This window comes from Melospiza melodia, chromosome 4, assembly GCF_035770615.1.
Source record: "Melospiza melodia melodia isolate bMelMel2 chromosome 4, bMelMel2.pri, whole genome shotgun sequence".
NCBI classification, from domain to species: Eukaryota; Metazoa; Chordata; class Aves; order Passeriformes; family Passerellidae; genus Melospiza; species Melospiza melodia.
This window is the reverse complement of record NC_086197.1, coordinates 59,302,356-59,315,107: the sequence shown is the minus strand read 5'-3', so window position 1 is coordinate 59,315,107 and position 12,752 is coordinate 59,302,356. Positions and strand designations below refer to the sequence as shown.

The 12,752-nt window shown below is 38.2% G+C and overlaps 1 protein-coding gene across 3 annotated transcripts in view; it reads right to left on the bottom strand.

Annotated features, from left to right (window-relative positions):
• CDK17 (cyclin dependent kinase 17) overlaps positions 1-12,752 on the bottom strand; it is a 90,765-nt gene that overhangs the window by 19,042 nt on the left and 58,971 nt on the right. The gene's annotated exons all lie outside the window — the stretch shown is intronic.

Below are 12,752 nucleotides of genomic sequence, written 5' to 3'. Positions count from 1 at the left end.
TGGATGCACCACTGTTTTCACACTTCTCTCCAGCACAAGAAGTAACTCTGTATTTCTGTTGGCAGACCTGAGATTTAATCAATACTGACCTGAGGGCAGTAAAGCCTTCTTGAAGCTACACTTTTCTGCCTTACCTATCACCTCCAGCTGGGCATCCTGAGCTAACCCAAATGCTGGCAGCTACATCCCTGTTCGGTTCCCCTCAGGCTTGACCATGTGCTTCTACTCATGTCTGCAGCAGCTTTGAACTATTTCAGCATGCTAAATAATCAAGAAACTCTCAGGCAAAGTGCATAGCTTCCTGCCAGCTTTGTGCTCCAAACAGGTTCAGTGTAAGGTCAGACAAGCTCACAGCCTGAACGCAGGGCAAGGGAGGCACAGCAGGGCAAGCCCGGGAAGCCGGCAGCCAAATTGGCTTAGGCTGACAAAGAACTGGATCGTCAGACTTTTCAAGACTTGAGATCTTGGTGAACAACTTGCTAAGCTTTCGGTGATGGGAATGTATTTGAACCGTGTATACACATGACCTGTACACATACCTGGAGCAAAAGCTAAGCAGAAAACACCAGTTAAAGAGATAGACTTTGAAAAACCTATGTAATTTGGGAATCAGTTCAATCTCAGGTAGGACAGAAGTGTTAATATATATCCCCCCGGATGATTTACATATTCTAATCACTACGGCCACCCCATTCAGGCAGAAATGTTTGGATAGAGGCCAGAAAGCTCTAATTTCTGGCAGCTGATCCTCCCGTTCTCCTTTTGCTTCTCACATCTCCTTAGGTACAGAGCACAAAGCCTGTTAGCTTCTGCTTTGCTGCTCAACATGAGCTTCTTTGCACAACTGGAAAAATCAGCATCAATTTTTTATCTACTACAGAATTTTTAAACTGTCCTTAAACAAAAAAGTGCTGTTAACAGAATGGCAGCTTTGACCAACATTTTGAAACTAAATTAAAAGAAAACAGAAGGTATGGCTCTGGTCTGGCATACTTTCTAGTTTATTAATTCATTTTCAACTTGCATATTTTAAATTTTTTAAAACATTGGCAGTTGTAAAACTGCCTGTGTGCTTTTTGGGAGAGTGGTAGAACTAACATATTGTAACAGGACCTGCAAGTATTCCCTAGAGTAAAACACTATTTTCCACTACAGTAATTTCCTTCTTTTCGCCAGACTCTGCTAATGCCTCTCTTCCACTAAAGAAGGTTTCAGATTATGAAAAAAAAAAATTCCATCCTATAATTTACTGCATTCCTCAGAAAATTCTGGTAGCTGTTCACAACAGCTGAGCACAAAGGAAGGCATGTCATGTTGACCTGAAGAAAGCAGCTCTGCCATCTCACTGCAGAGTAAAACCAGGAAACTGCTGGAACAAGACAGGGATGACAGGAAAAGGATCAGCATCAGTCTCTACCTCACCTTTCTAATGTAATCCCAGATCAGCACTGAGCCAATATAGTGGCTTTATGCTTTTTTTCTGATGGCTCAAGAACAATTCAAAAAATACCAAAAGAACAAAGAAAATATCAGTGAGCTGAGTTTTTCAATGTAACTTCCTGAACACAACAGATATGACCACTATCCTATAAACTCTGTGACAAAATAGCTTTTTCCTACTCTTACCTATTAACTCTTGTGGCACAGAAACCTGTTGTAGTGCTCTCACCGTCCCACAGTGCTTGTTTAACAGGTGTATTTACAGAGACTTTAACAGAAAATGTTTACAGGGACACTGAAGTTATGGACCTCAACTCAAAGGCCTCAAGAAATACTGACCTGATTGTAACCCCAAGCTCTCCATGTGCATGTTCTCTCCCCTCACAGCACTCATGGCTGGCACAGCTGAAGTGGTGCTTCAAACCCACCTCCACAGCCCCCAAGAAGCATTCCCAAGCATATCAAGTTGATGGGTATACAGGAAGAAGGAAGCAAAGGCAGCCTTTAGGGCTGCAATGGTTATTTGAAAACGATGCCGCTGAGCATGCACTGTGCACTCAACACACACCTTTTCACACGGAGGGCAAGGGAAACAAAGCAAGTCTAAGATTCTACACAGGTACAAAGAATCCCTTATTTTGAAGCTCAGCTATCACAGAAACAAGATAAAAATATGATAGACACGGAAAATATGATAATGTGAGGTAGATGCAATTCTATTACAGAATTCCTATCCTTCATTTTCAAAACCCCTGCGTACGCCATTTTTGCAACAAGCCCCATGACTTTACTTCAGAGATTTGTGTGACATCCTCAGTTATAAACCAAGACCTTCAGCTGTACACTTCCATTTGGTGCTCCACAGTAGGCAGTACAGTCTGAGTCTAAGTACTTACTGCTGCAAAGGCCAAAATCTGTTCCAATTTATATAACCCCCCAAAACAGTAATCCCCTTTTACATAAAACAACAACCGTCCTCTCCATGCAACTCTCATCTCAATGCAACTCCCCTGCAATGTCTTTCTTTAAAAAAAAACCCTGATCAACCTGAAGAGATATGGATACTATTTTTTAAAATTAGAATGCCTGATGTTAGTAACATTTCTTGGCCTACATTTGTAATGTAGTAGACAATACATGACAGCAATTACTCTTTTTCTCCCCTCAGAAAAAAAAAAAAAAAAGAAAAAAGAGTATTAAGTGACGAAAACCTAAATTTTTGCCACATTATAAATAAAGTCAAACACAGTATCTATTTTCCTTAACATTCTTGAGCTCAAAAAAGGTTCTTTTCTGTGAGAAAACCATCATGACTTCATGGAAACCGCAGTAGGTAGTTTATAGATTTTTCCTCCTAACAATTTACACTACAATACTTCCAAAATTCATGCTTATCTGGCTATATTAGAATGCCAACCAAGCCAAGACTTCCTTTTAGCAATTAAATATTGCTATCTAGCAGCCAGAAACCTTCCATGACACCAATATTTGAAAGATTATAGAATTATATATATTAAGTCTCCTTTGTATTACAATTTTCCTTTACCTAACTCCCTAAAATAGACAAAATGGAAAAAAGTAATTTAGACTACAAACCCAAATAAGTGAAAGAAGGAAATTATTATGTCGTATTTCTCTGTACCACCGTAATTTCTTCCAGTTTTTGCAATAATTGAAGCAACCACCTCTTGGGAAAAGCAAGCAATTATAATTAAATGCTATACAGTAACATGAAAGGGGATTCATTAGATGTGCATGAGAGGAATAAGCAGAATGTTTCCTAGTGGCTAAATAGAAAAACTGGAAACTAAAATTACATCAGTCTGACACAGTTGAAAAACCCAGTTAATTTAACTGAGAAAATGTTAAAAGAAAAGCAAGAACCTACCAGACACCTACCAATTTTGAGCCTTAACTGCTCAAGACCAGGCAGTCTGCTGACACTCGGGCAGCCTGGTCATCTAATGGCAGCAGGACACTTGCTCTCCCACTAGGGGCTGACTCTGGTGAACAGTCAAGTCTTCATCCAGTGGAGCACTCACTTTCTGCTCCCACAAAATGCAGAGAAGACTGAAGGACGATGAGGAGATTTGTGAGTGTGGGTAACAGCAGTTTAACAGGGAAAGCAAAAGCTGTGTGCCCCAGCAGAATGGGAAAAGGAACTGATTCACAGCTTCCTCTCTGCATGCAGGTGTCCAAGGCTTCCCAGAAAACTGGGCTTAGCATGCACATGGCCCAGGAAGTGCAACACAAATGCCATAGCCACAAATGTCCTCCTTCCTCCCCCCTGCTCCACCTTTTACTGCTGAGAGCCATGGCAGATGGCACAGAACAGCCCTTTGGCCAGCTGGGTCAGCTGTCAAGCCCAGGGGAATCAGCCTGTGTCCCTGGTGGTGCTGAGCAGCCTTCAGGGTGAGTCTGGCCTTGGTGCAGGAAGCCTGGACCTGCCCGTTCCATGCAATCGCCATCTCTGCTCCCGCTCTGCCCCTGCAGCCATCCCACTGCAACCCTGCTATGGCAAACCTGCTCTTCTAAACCACATGGCTTGCTGCTGTCTTGGTGTGACACCAGGCTGCAGGGCCAGCAACAGCAGGAAACAGTAGGGAAGTAGATTTTTAAGAATTTCTAATTGTCTTAAATCTCTGTGGAATTCAGTGAAGAAATGAGAGACTTTCTGGACAGAGGACTTAGTTCACACGTATTTCAATGACCAACTGAATATAATGGCCTGTTAGCACTTCCCATAGAAAAGAAAAAACTAAGAAACTTAAACCAAGGTATAAAATATCTTGCTGAAATGCTGTTTGAAGAAGTCAGAAGGAAACATGTAAAATTAATGTCACGACTGAATTTTCCCTATGCTCTTTGAGACTGTCAACACTACAAAGTTAAATGACCATTTTTAACACAAATTTTGCATCCCTTCATAAATCATCTAAATTTTTGAAGACAGTAAACTAGAGCAACTCCCTATGTTATCTTATATATACCCTTTTTAAAATGTAACAGATCTGTAAGGGGTGTACACAGACACTCAACTCAAAGAAAGAGAATCTGGGTACATTCCTTATAACTCTTAGGAAGCAAGAGTTTACTGGAATGCAAACCTTAGCTTTTAGGGGCAACAAAGTACTTCAAGTAAAGCAAATAATCTTTTACAGAATTGAAACTATATTGTTTTCTTGTATTTCATTTAAGATTTATTTTCCCAAATGAGTATTAATTTATGAAAAAGTTTTTGTAAATTCATAGCATTTTCTAGTTAATTCTTTTATACTTAGCTTTAGGGTCAACTTGCAACAAAATATATCAGTATTCAATAAATGTGGTACTCTAAATGATCAAATGCCTATGGTTAACTGTATGTTATTTAATGAGCTGTTTTTTGATCCAGTTCCAGATTATACTCTGGAGAATATAGTCAGCCACCATTTGATTTGTTAGGGGAATTGGAATGCTTGTGGCATTTTCCTCCTCCTTCCACAACTTAAAACCACATTTTTTACCCTCATATGCAATGCTTATTCTCAGTTTTGCTTTATTACTGGTATTACTGGCAGAGAAATGCATTTATTTTTATAATTTGTCTGAAATGAGTTTCACATTTGTCCTACTCTGCTTCATAGCAGATAAACATGTAAGCACTTGTGACAATAACACCACTTTGTTTTCTGTGGAGACAAACGACCCTAACTTGTGTTTATCTTTGTCATCTATTTCTAATGCCAGCTACAGCAAGTGCTCTAAGAAGAGCTACACTTTGTCCAGCCTTTTCTTTCATCTGGCTGACATCCAACTCTGTTGTTGTAACTTGATGTGGAAGTTCTGTCTACCACTGACTACTTGCACTTGGGGACAAGAAAAGGAGGCAGGAATTTCACCTTAAATTCTGCAGGTTCTGTGAGCTGAGGAATTTGACATTTTACGTATGCAAACCTGTCTTCTAAATGAAAAACAAACAAACAAACAAACAAAATACAACCTTGTCCCCAAACTTGGCGAGTTTTTTGCATATATAAGTAAATTCCAAAAATCCTTACTTTTTTTTTTTCATTACCTCTGGTTCTCTTCTGGATGGCCTAAAATACTATTGCAAACATCAGCTTCTTCACTTGCCACTCATAGTAAAACATTCACAAGACTTTAATACTAGAATTTTGTTACCATATTCTGTTTTTCACCTCTGTCAACTTTTTCCTTAGCCACCTATCCTTTTGTCCTATTTCCATAATAAAAACTTACCAGCTATTCCCTTTTATAATTGCCTGACTTGGCTCATTTAATACTACATAGTGCCACGCTGTGACACTTTTCAGGAAGTCTCATTCCTGACCCACAGGTAATTTTCACTCCTCTTCAACCTGGTCAAAAAAATAAACCTATTTTTATTGGTGGAAAGAGCACTGTTAACATTTTCCACTTTAAATCAGGTATCATAACAAAAAAACTTACAGATTTTGTTAATTCACCATTATTTGTTTTGGTCAGGATGCACTACACACTTCAATTAAATTCACTGAAGTTTATAAAGATGATTCTAACTCAGGATAGACAATGTTTCAACTCTACATATTAAAACTGCTCTAAAAAGAAGCAACTTGAAACATTCACATTTTTTATGTCTGTCTTCTGTCAAGTCATTTTAACTTTGACTTACACAGCACATTAAGAAAAAAACCACTAATATTTATCATGAAACAGAAAAAACATCATTAAACACAAAAAATACATAACCAGAAAACTGCCCCAGGGAAGGCTTTGTTGAGGTCTTCCAATTCCAATTTTACCTACACTACAAAAGGCAAAAACGAACACCAGACTACTTTTATTTTTAACCTGTAACAAATGTGCCAATTTGCAGAGTGCCCCTTTCTTGCTCCAACAGTAAGTCAGTCTCCCTGGTACCCACTGGACTACCAGAGCTGCTCATCTTTGAACTGACAGGCCATTTCAGACTGTTACCATACTCACAACTGCAACTGCAGCAAGAGAAGGAAGATTTGTCAGAAAAACTTGAAGGGAAAACCCTGATAAACATCAGCCTCAGTTCACTCTTACTGACTGTTTCATTCAGCAAACCTAACAGCTGAGTATCTCCAAAGCCAGTATTTCATTGCCTCTGGCCAGATGTTCCCAATGCTTTTGGAGGAGAAAGGGCTGGGTGTAAGAAAGTCTCATAACCAAACAAAGGAACTAATAATCCACTGATGCAAGGTTAGGAGCCAAGGGAAGCAGGATGCTGTCTCTGTCAGTGGGTGACACAAACTATACTGCCAAGCTACATCACTATGTACCTTATAATCCTTATTGCTTTGGCTATTCCATTTATTGGTGAGCTACATTTCCAAACCAGCCATTATTTAAGTATGTACTTACTATATGGTAACAGACAATTTGCTGGTCACCTCTCCCTTAAATTTTAGTTTAAGAGTTGATTCTGCTAAATTTCATCCATGAAATTTTGCTACAGCCTCACAAAGAAAAAAGAATTGTTCTTCTAAGTCTACAGACATCAGCCTGACGACCCAAACAATCCACCATGGATCAAATGAAAATGCTCCTGTGTAAGCATGGCTCTGAATTGGCCTTCTCACCAGCTTCAGTGAGAGCCAGTGAGACATCTCAGCTGCAACCATGGGCTGTTCACTAGTTACTCATTGTGCTTTTGTTCACTGGAGAATGCTTAATGACATCTAAAACACTGCATCATACAACCCTCTGTGCAACACAATTCAACTTCATTACATGCTGCTTACTGTAAAAGAACCTCCAAAACCAACCAAATTTTTACACTATTTTTTCCTTGCATACTTTAGCAAAAAATGTGTATTATGTGCTACCTCACGATACACAAAGCAAACAAATTGATTTTAAGACATTAGCTTGTGCCAGTAAGAATTCAAATATTCTAATATACAACTTTTAAGCATGTACTTACTGTATCATTTTAGTATCAGATACCATGTGGAGTTTTTTCTGAAGATTGCCTTATCAAATTTCAGTGCATTTTTGTCAAATGACAGTTAGCACAGTTGAAGCCAACTGGATCCTCTACAGAATTATGACATACAACAAGACTGCTAGAGGCAAAAATAAATATATAAAAAACCAATCCTAAACCAGAGAACATATTTGTAAAAAACTATTATTTTGTTACAGCTCTGTAGACCTTCAAGGTCTTTAAGAAAAACACCAGCATACACAAGCACCAAAAGAAACCTATAGCATCCTTTCAGCACACTATTTTAATATCTTTATAAATAGGCTTCAATTACTGTAACCAAAAAGATTATTTTAACAGCTGGGATGAGTTATCTATACTGGTCTTCCTTATATGTATATAAAGCCATCATCATTCCCCCACACAACTGACAGGTTTAGCTATAATTTCATTATGATGCATAAAGTGCATTTTTCTGCGTTAGCAGCATGATTTATATCTGAATATTAGACTTCCCTTTATACTTGAATGTTGTTACAGTTACAATTTTACTGAAAACATTAAATCACAATTTTTCAATTACTTTTCTGCTAAATTTGAGGAAAGGGTCATCAAAGAATTTTTCTATTAGCAGCAATAATGAAAATACAATCTTAAAATCCATCTACAAAGGATCACTGCTTGATTTCGCACCACAAATCCATACTGGTTTTATCAAGTCAGCTGAAATGCAGCACAATTGAAGAAAGCATCAATTTTGAGTACTGAATCAAGGGGCTCTTTTACATTTGGGACAGAATTGACCCCAAATACGGTGGAATTCCTTCATCATTTAAATCAAAAGGTCTTTTTCCAGATATGCTAATCGAGTACAGAAAGCACTTTCAGAGACTTTATCATGAGATTGAGCCCACAGGCCATTTCAGACTCAGAAGAAATACCAGTGACCACAATGACAATGCATGTTCTCTGCCTCCTGCCCAACATAAACACGGCTTGTCAGACTGGATTTTGACATGCCAGGCAAAGACAAGGAGCCCAGCCTCATCTGTGAAATATTATTATTACAAATTCTAGGGTTAAATCTCTGCTGTGGGACTAGGTGTCACATTTTCCCAGCACATCTACTATCATCAATCAACAAAGCAAGGACTTTACCACCAGCAGCTGAAGAATGTTATTGCCAATATCTACAGTAGCTATGGCCCTCAAATAAGAATGTTAAATAAATATGAATAATATAAAAATTTAAAGCATAGAAACTAGTACTGCAAGCAGATATCTTCGTTTTTATTTATTTTAGCACCATGAAAAACTTGGGAAATGTGCTAAGCATTTTTTCAGTAGTATTTGCAACAATTAGTATTTTTGAAGGCACATAATTAGAATTACAGGCCAATAGGTTCTTTTAAGCAGGCAAAAATATGAATTCTGAACAATTTCTTTTTCAAGATACTTTTAGTGTATTTTGCGTAATAGTGTATATGAGTGTACAGTACTTCTCACATTAAGTGAGAATTTTCATTTCATGGATATGCTGCTTAGGCTACCAACTAGCTGAAAAAACCTGCTCTTTCACACATTTTTCAAAAAAACCACAGGCTGCTATTTTATTTACTTCATCTCTCCCATTACTCCATTACTTTTAAAGAGAAGGGTTTAAAATGTTCAGCACAAATACAGTGTTCACAAACTGCATTCCAGGAGCTTCTATTCACATCCAATGAAACCAAGCAAAACAAATACATGTGTCAGAAAACCAGTTTTGAAAAATATGAGAAAGAAGAAATGAAAATCAAATGTGAGACATTAACTTTCCTTTCAGCAAGTATATAAATACACATGAAATTTGTGACAGATTATACCAGAAACACTTGAAAATTATTCTTCTGGGGTTTTTTGGTTGGTTTTTCCTTTGGGTTGTTTTTTTTTTGGCGGGGGGGGATTCTTTGTTTTCTTACTATTTTATTGCATCAGAAAGCTTGTCACGAAGTGAACTTAGAGAATGTCGGGAAGAATGGAAGAATGTAAAAAATAATAACAACTATATAGATACCATGTCTGATTTTGTTTGCCTGCTAAATTGCCACCTGTAGCACCAGCCTCAATATAAACCCCGCTCAAATTCAGGGTCTACGGCTGTGTGACTCAGCAGTAGGTGATGGGCAGGAACACAAGATAAAAAAGCAAGCTCTGCCTCACTTACTACTACACCTTCCTGATTTCTAAACATGGATTTCTGTATGTTTTCATTAGTTCCTGTAATATAGTAACAAGAGAAACTGCCTCGAAAGAAAAAAAGGTAGTGTAGGTTACCAGCTTGTAAGAAAAACAAGGCCAAGAGGAAGGAAAAAGACAACACACCACTGCAAAAACACAAACTTGGACCTTTAAAACAGTTCTGTGTAATATTAATTACTAACACTAGCATTTACATCATCAACAATGCTTTAAGTACCAAAAGGTAAGTCCCATGAAAAAGTAGCTAGTTAAAAATAAACCAACATCTTGAATATGAAGATGGGAAATCTGACCTTCCTGGATTAAAGTGTGCCTGGAGTACAGAGTATGAAACTGCACCCCATTACTGACTTTTCATCTGATGCATTTCTGTGATTATGAGAGATGTGTTTTATAGATGACTGAACACATCCAATGTCATACTAGACTATTCCTAAATGGAACTTAAAGGAAACACAAGACATCAAGACACAAAACCAAAAAAGCATGTATTCTATCCTTATAGAAAGAACATTGCTTAGGGCAGTAACTTTTCTAAAGGAGTATTTGCAAGTGGAATCCAAGAACTTTAGCACCAGAATGACAAAGGTTCTTAACAGAAGGTCAAAAAAAGTCTTAATTGCTGATAACAAAGGCAGTTACCCTTTAAAAAGTCTCGTAAAAGGCATGTTGAAGTCATCTGTTACCTAAGCTGAAATTCTTTTACTTGTTGTAGTGACAGTGTTCTGTAGAAGAAATGAGTCTGCCAATCAAATAGATCAAAAGGAGGTCCATCAGCTTAATCAAAACCATACTAGTAATTTAGAATATGCACTTGGGTTTTTGAAGGGAGCTTCTGAAATCACCAAGGGTCACAGAGATATGAAAGTGGGAGTTTATAAAAAGGGTAATGCATTTTCTAGTGTAACCTTGAAAAAGGTTGAGAAAAATGATACAAGCATGACTGAATGGAGATAATGCAGTGACCACTGAAAATCAAAAGAAGCCTTGATTGTATTCAGCTTCAATTTTTTTTCTGTCTAGTACTGAAATCTTCTGGTAGGTGCTCATGTGCTTAGATTCACAGAAGTGACAATCAGAAGAAAAGCTACTGCTTTCTCAGGAGTCAGAGAGAAGCAAGTTCAACAAAAGCCAGTAAATGTGGCACAGACAGTTCTGCAGCTGCCAAGCACAGAAGGAAGGGGGAAGGAAGAAACTTTGCTCAGAGAAGGCCACAAGTAGTAATGTCTCCTTGGTATAAAAGGAAGCCACCTGGATGGCAAGATAGCCTGAGCATTCAGCCCTAGCCATCTTAGATAAAGTGGCTTCCTCCTTCCAAAACCAAGGGCAGAAGAAAATCCTGTACTGCCCATGACCAAAAGCCTGGGTCAGTACTGCATCCAGCTTGCTGTTCTAGCATTTAAATAATTGAACAGAGCTGAGAGTGCCCCATTTGCACATGGGAATGGAAACCTACAAACCACATTCTAATCTGAAGCCTATCAACAAATTCTTAACACTTTTATCAGCTGAAATACCGTTTAATTTTGTGTATTTTTCTTAGGAGAAGGTACACTTGCCCAGGTGGACCAAGAGCATATTGAGTTACTCAGACTGTGTGTCAAGGCCCCCAAAGCAGTTATACTCTGGTAAAGAGTGAAGCTCAAAAAAACCTTGCTTTTCATCTACATTCTTACTTTTGGAAGGTGACCATCACAACACACACCTGCCTATGGCACCAATTTGTAGCCTTTGTATTTCCTTCTGTTCAGTTACAAGTACTAACCGTGCAGCTAATCCTCTCAGGGGAGAATTATCCCCTATAGCAATGTGGTAGGAGCAGTCTGATCTGGAACACACTTCTGTCACTAATGTGACAGTCAGATGGATAAGAACTGTTTCTCAGGATAAAATATCTGGGAAACAGGCTGGTGAACAGTGGGTTATGGCCCTCCGCCAGTTCACATGCTAAGACAGCTAACAGACCTTGGACTTCTGGGAAAGGGAAACAGATGTTTCAATTTGCACAGACTGTTTCTCCTTATTTTTTATCCACCACAGCTCTTAATGATGCACTCCCTGTCCACTGCATAGGCACAGGGCCCCCAATGAACACTTACAGCTTATAACATAAATTTATATTAATGCATTACCTCTTTATTTATATTAATGCATTACATCTTTTCTAGCAAAATCAAACTGAAAATGCTTTAAACTATAGTTCCATGATCTGGAGAAATGTTTCTCATTGCATGATGAAAACACCTGCACTTCAAATAGAGATACATGTGTAGACATTCTTAAGCTACACCACTGACACTTCAAAAAAATTATTCCATCCATTTTGTTTGATAAACAGTCCTACCGACTTAGTACATAATCATTCATATTAGCAGAAGAGTAGAAGTCATTTTAATTAAAACCTAACAGCTGTTTGAAGCCAAACTCTTCACACAATAGATCCTCACACCTACTGTCAGCATGGTTCCTGCCTGAACGAGTGGCAGGAAGGAGAAAGAAAAAGAAAAAGCAGCTGCTTTACCAACAATTTGCAGTCTGTGGATTAGAAGCAAAATAAACTTTATCTAGGCAACACAATGAGACTCTGGTATTTTCTCTTTGTCTTCTAAGCACATGATAACAAGGAACAATCATTATTAAAAACCCAATCTCGAACCACAACTGCAGCGTTGTTGAATTCAGAAGCAACCACATTATCACCTCCCTGTCATGCTGGCCTAAATTATAACTGATGGGGGAATGGGGGGGTGGATATAATAGACTGAAAACTGGTATTTCCATGGCTGCTAATGTGCATGGGAAGTTTTCAACCCAGCAGACTTTTCAGTGCAGAGCAGGGCTCTTTCTCATTTCACAACCACCACTTCATATTCAAAATATTTCATACTTAGGTTACATTGCAGTACGATTATTTCCTATCTAAAGCAGGACAAGTTAAGGTTATGAAATTTCCACTTTCAATTGCTATGGAGATTCTGCTTAACAAATACGTTTTTCATTTCTCTCTCTACTGTTTATTTTGTATTTCTCTATATGAAAATTTTGGAAATATCAAGTTTTATTTCCCAACAGAATCTTTCACATATTCTGCAGCAGAGAATACGTCTGCTCTTTGACATTTTATTTGTAG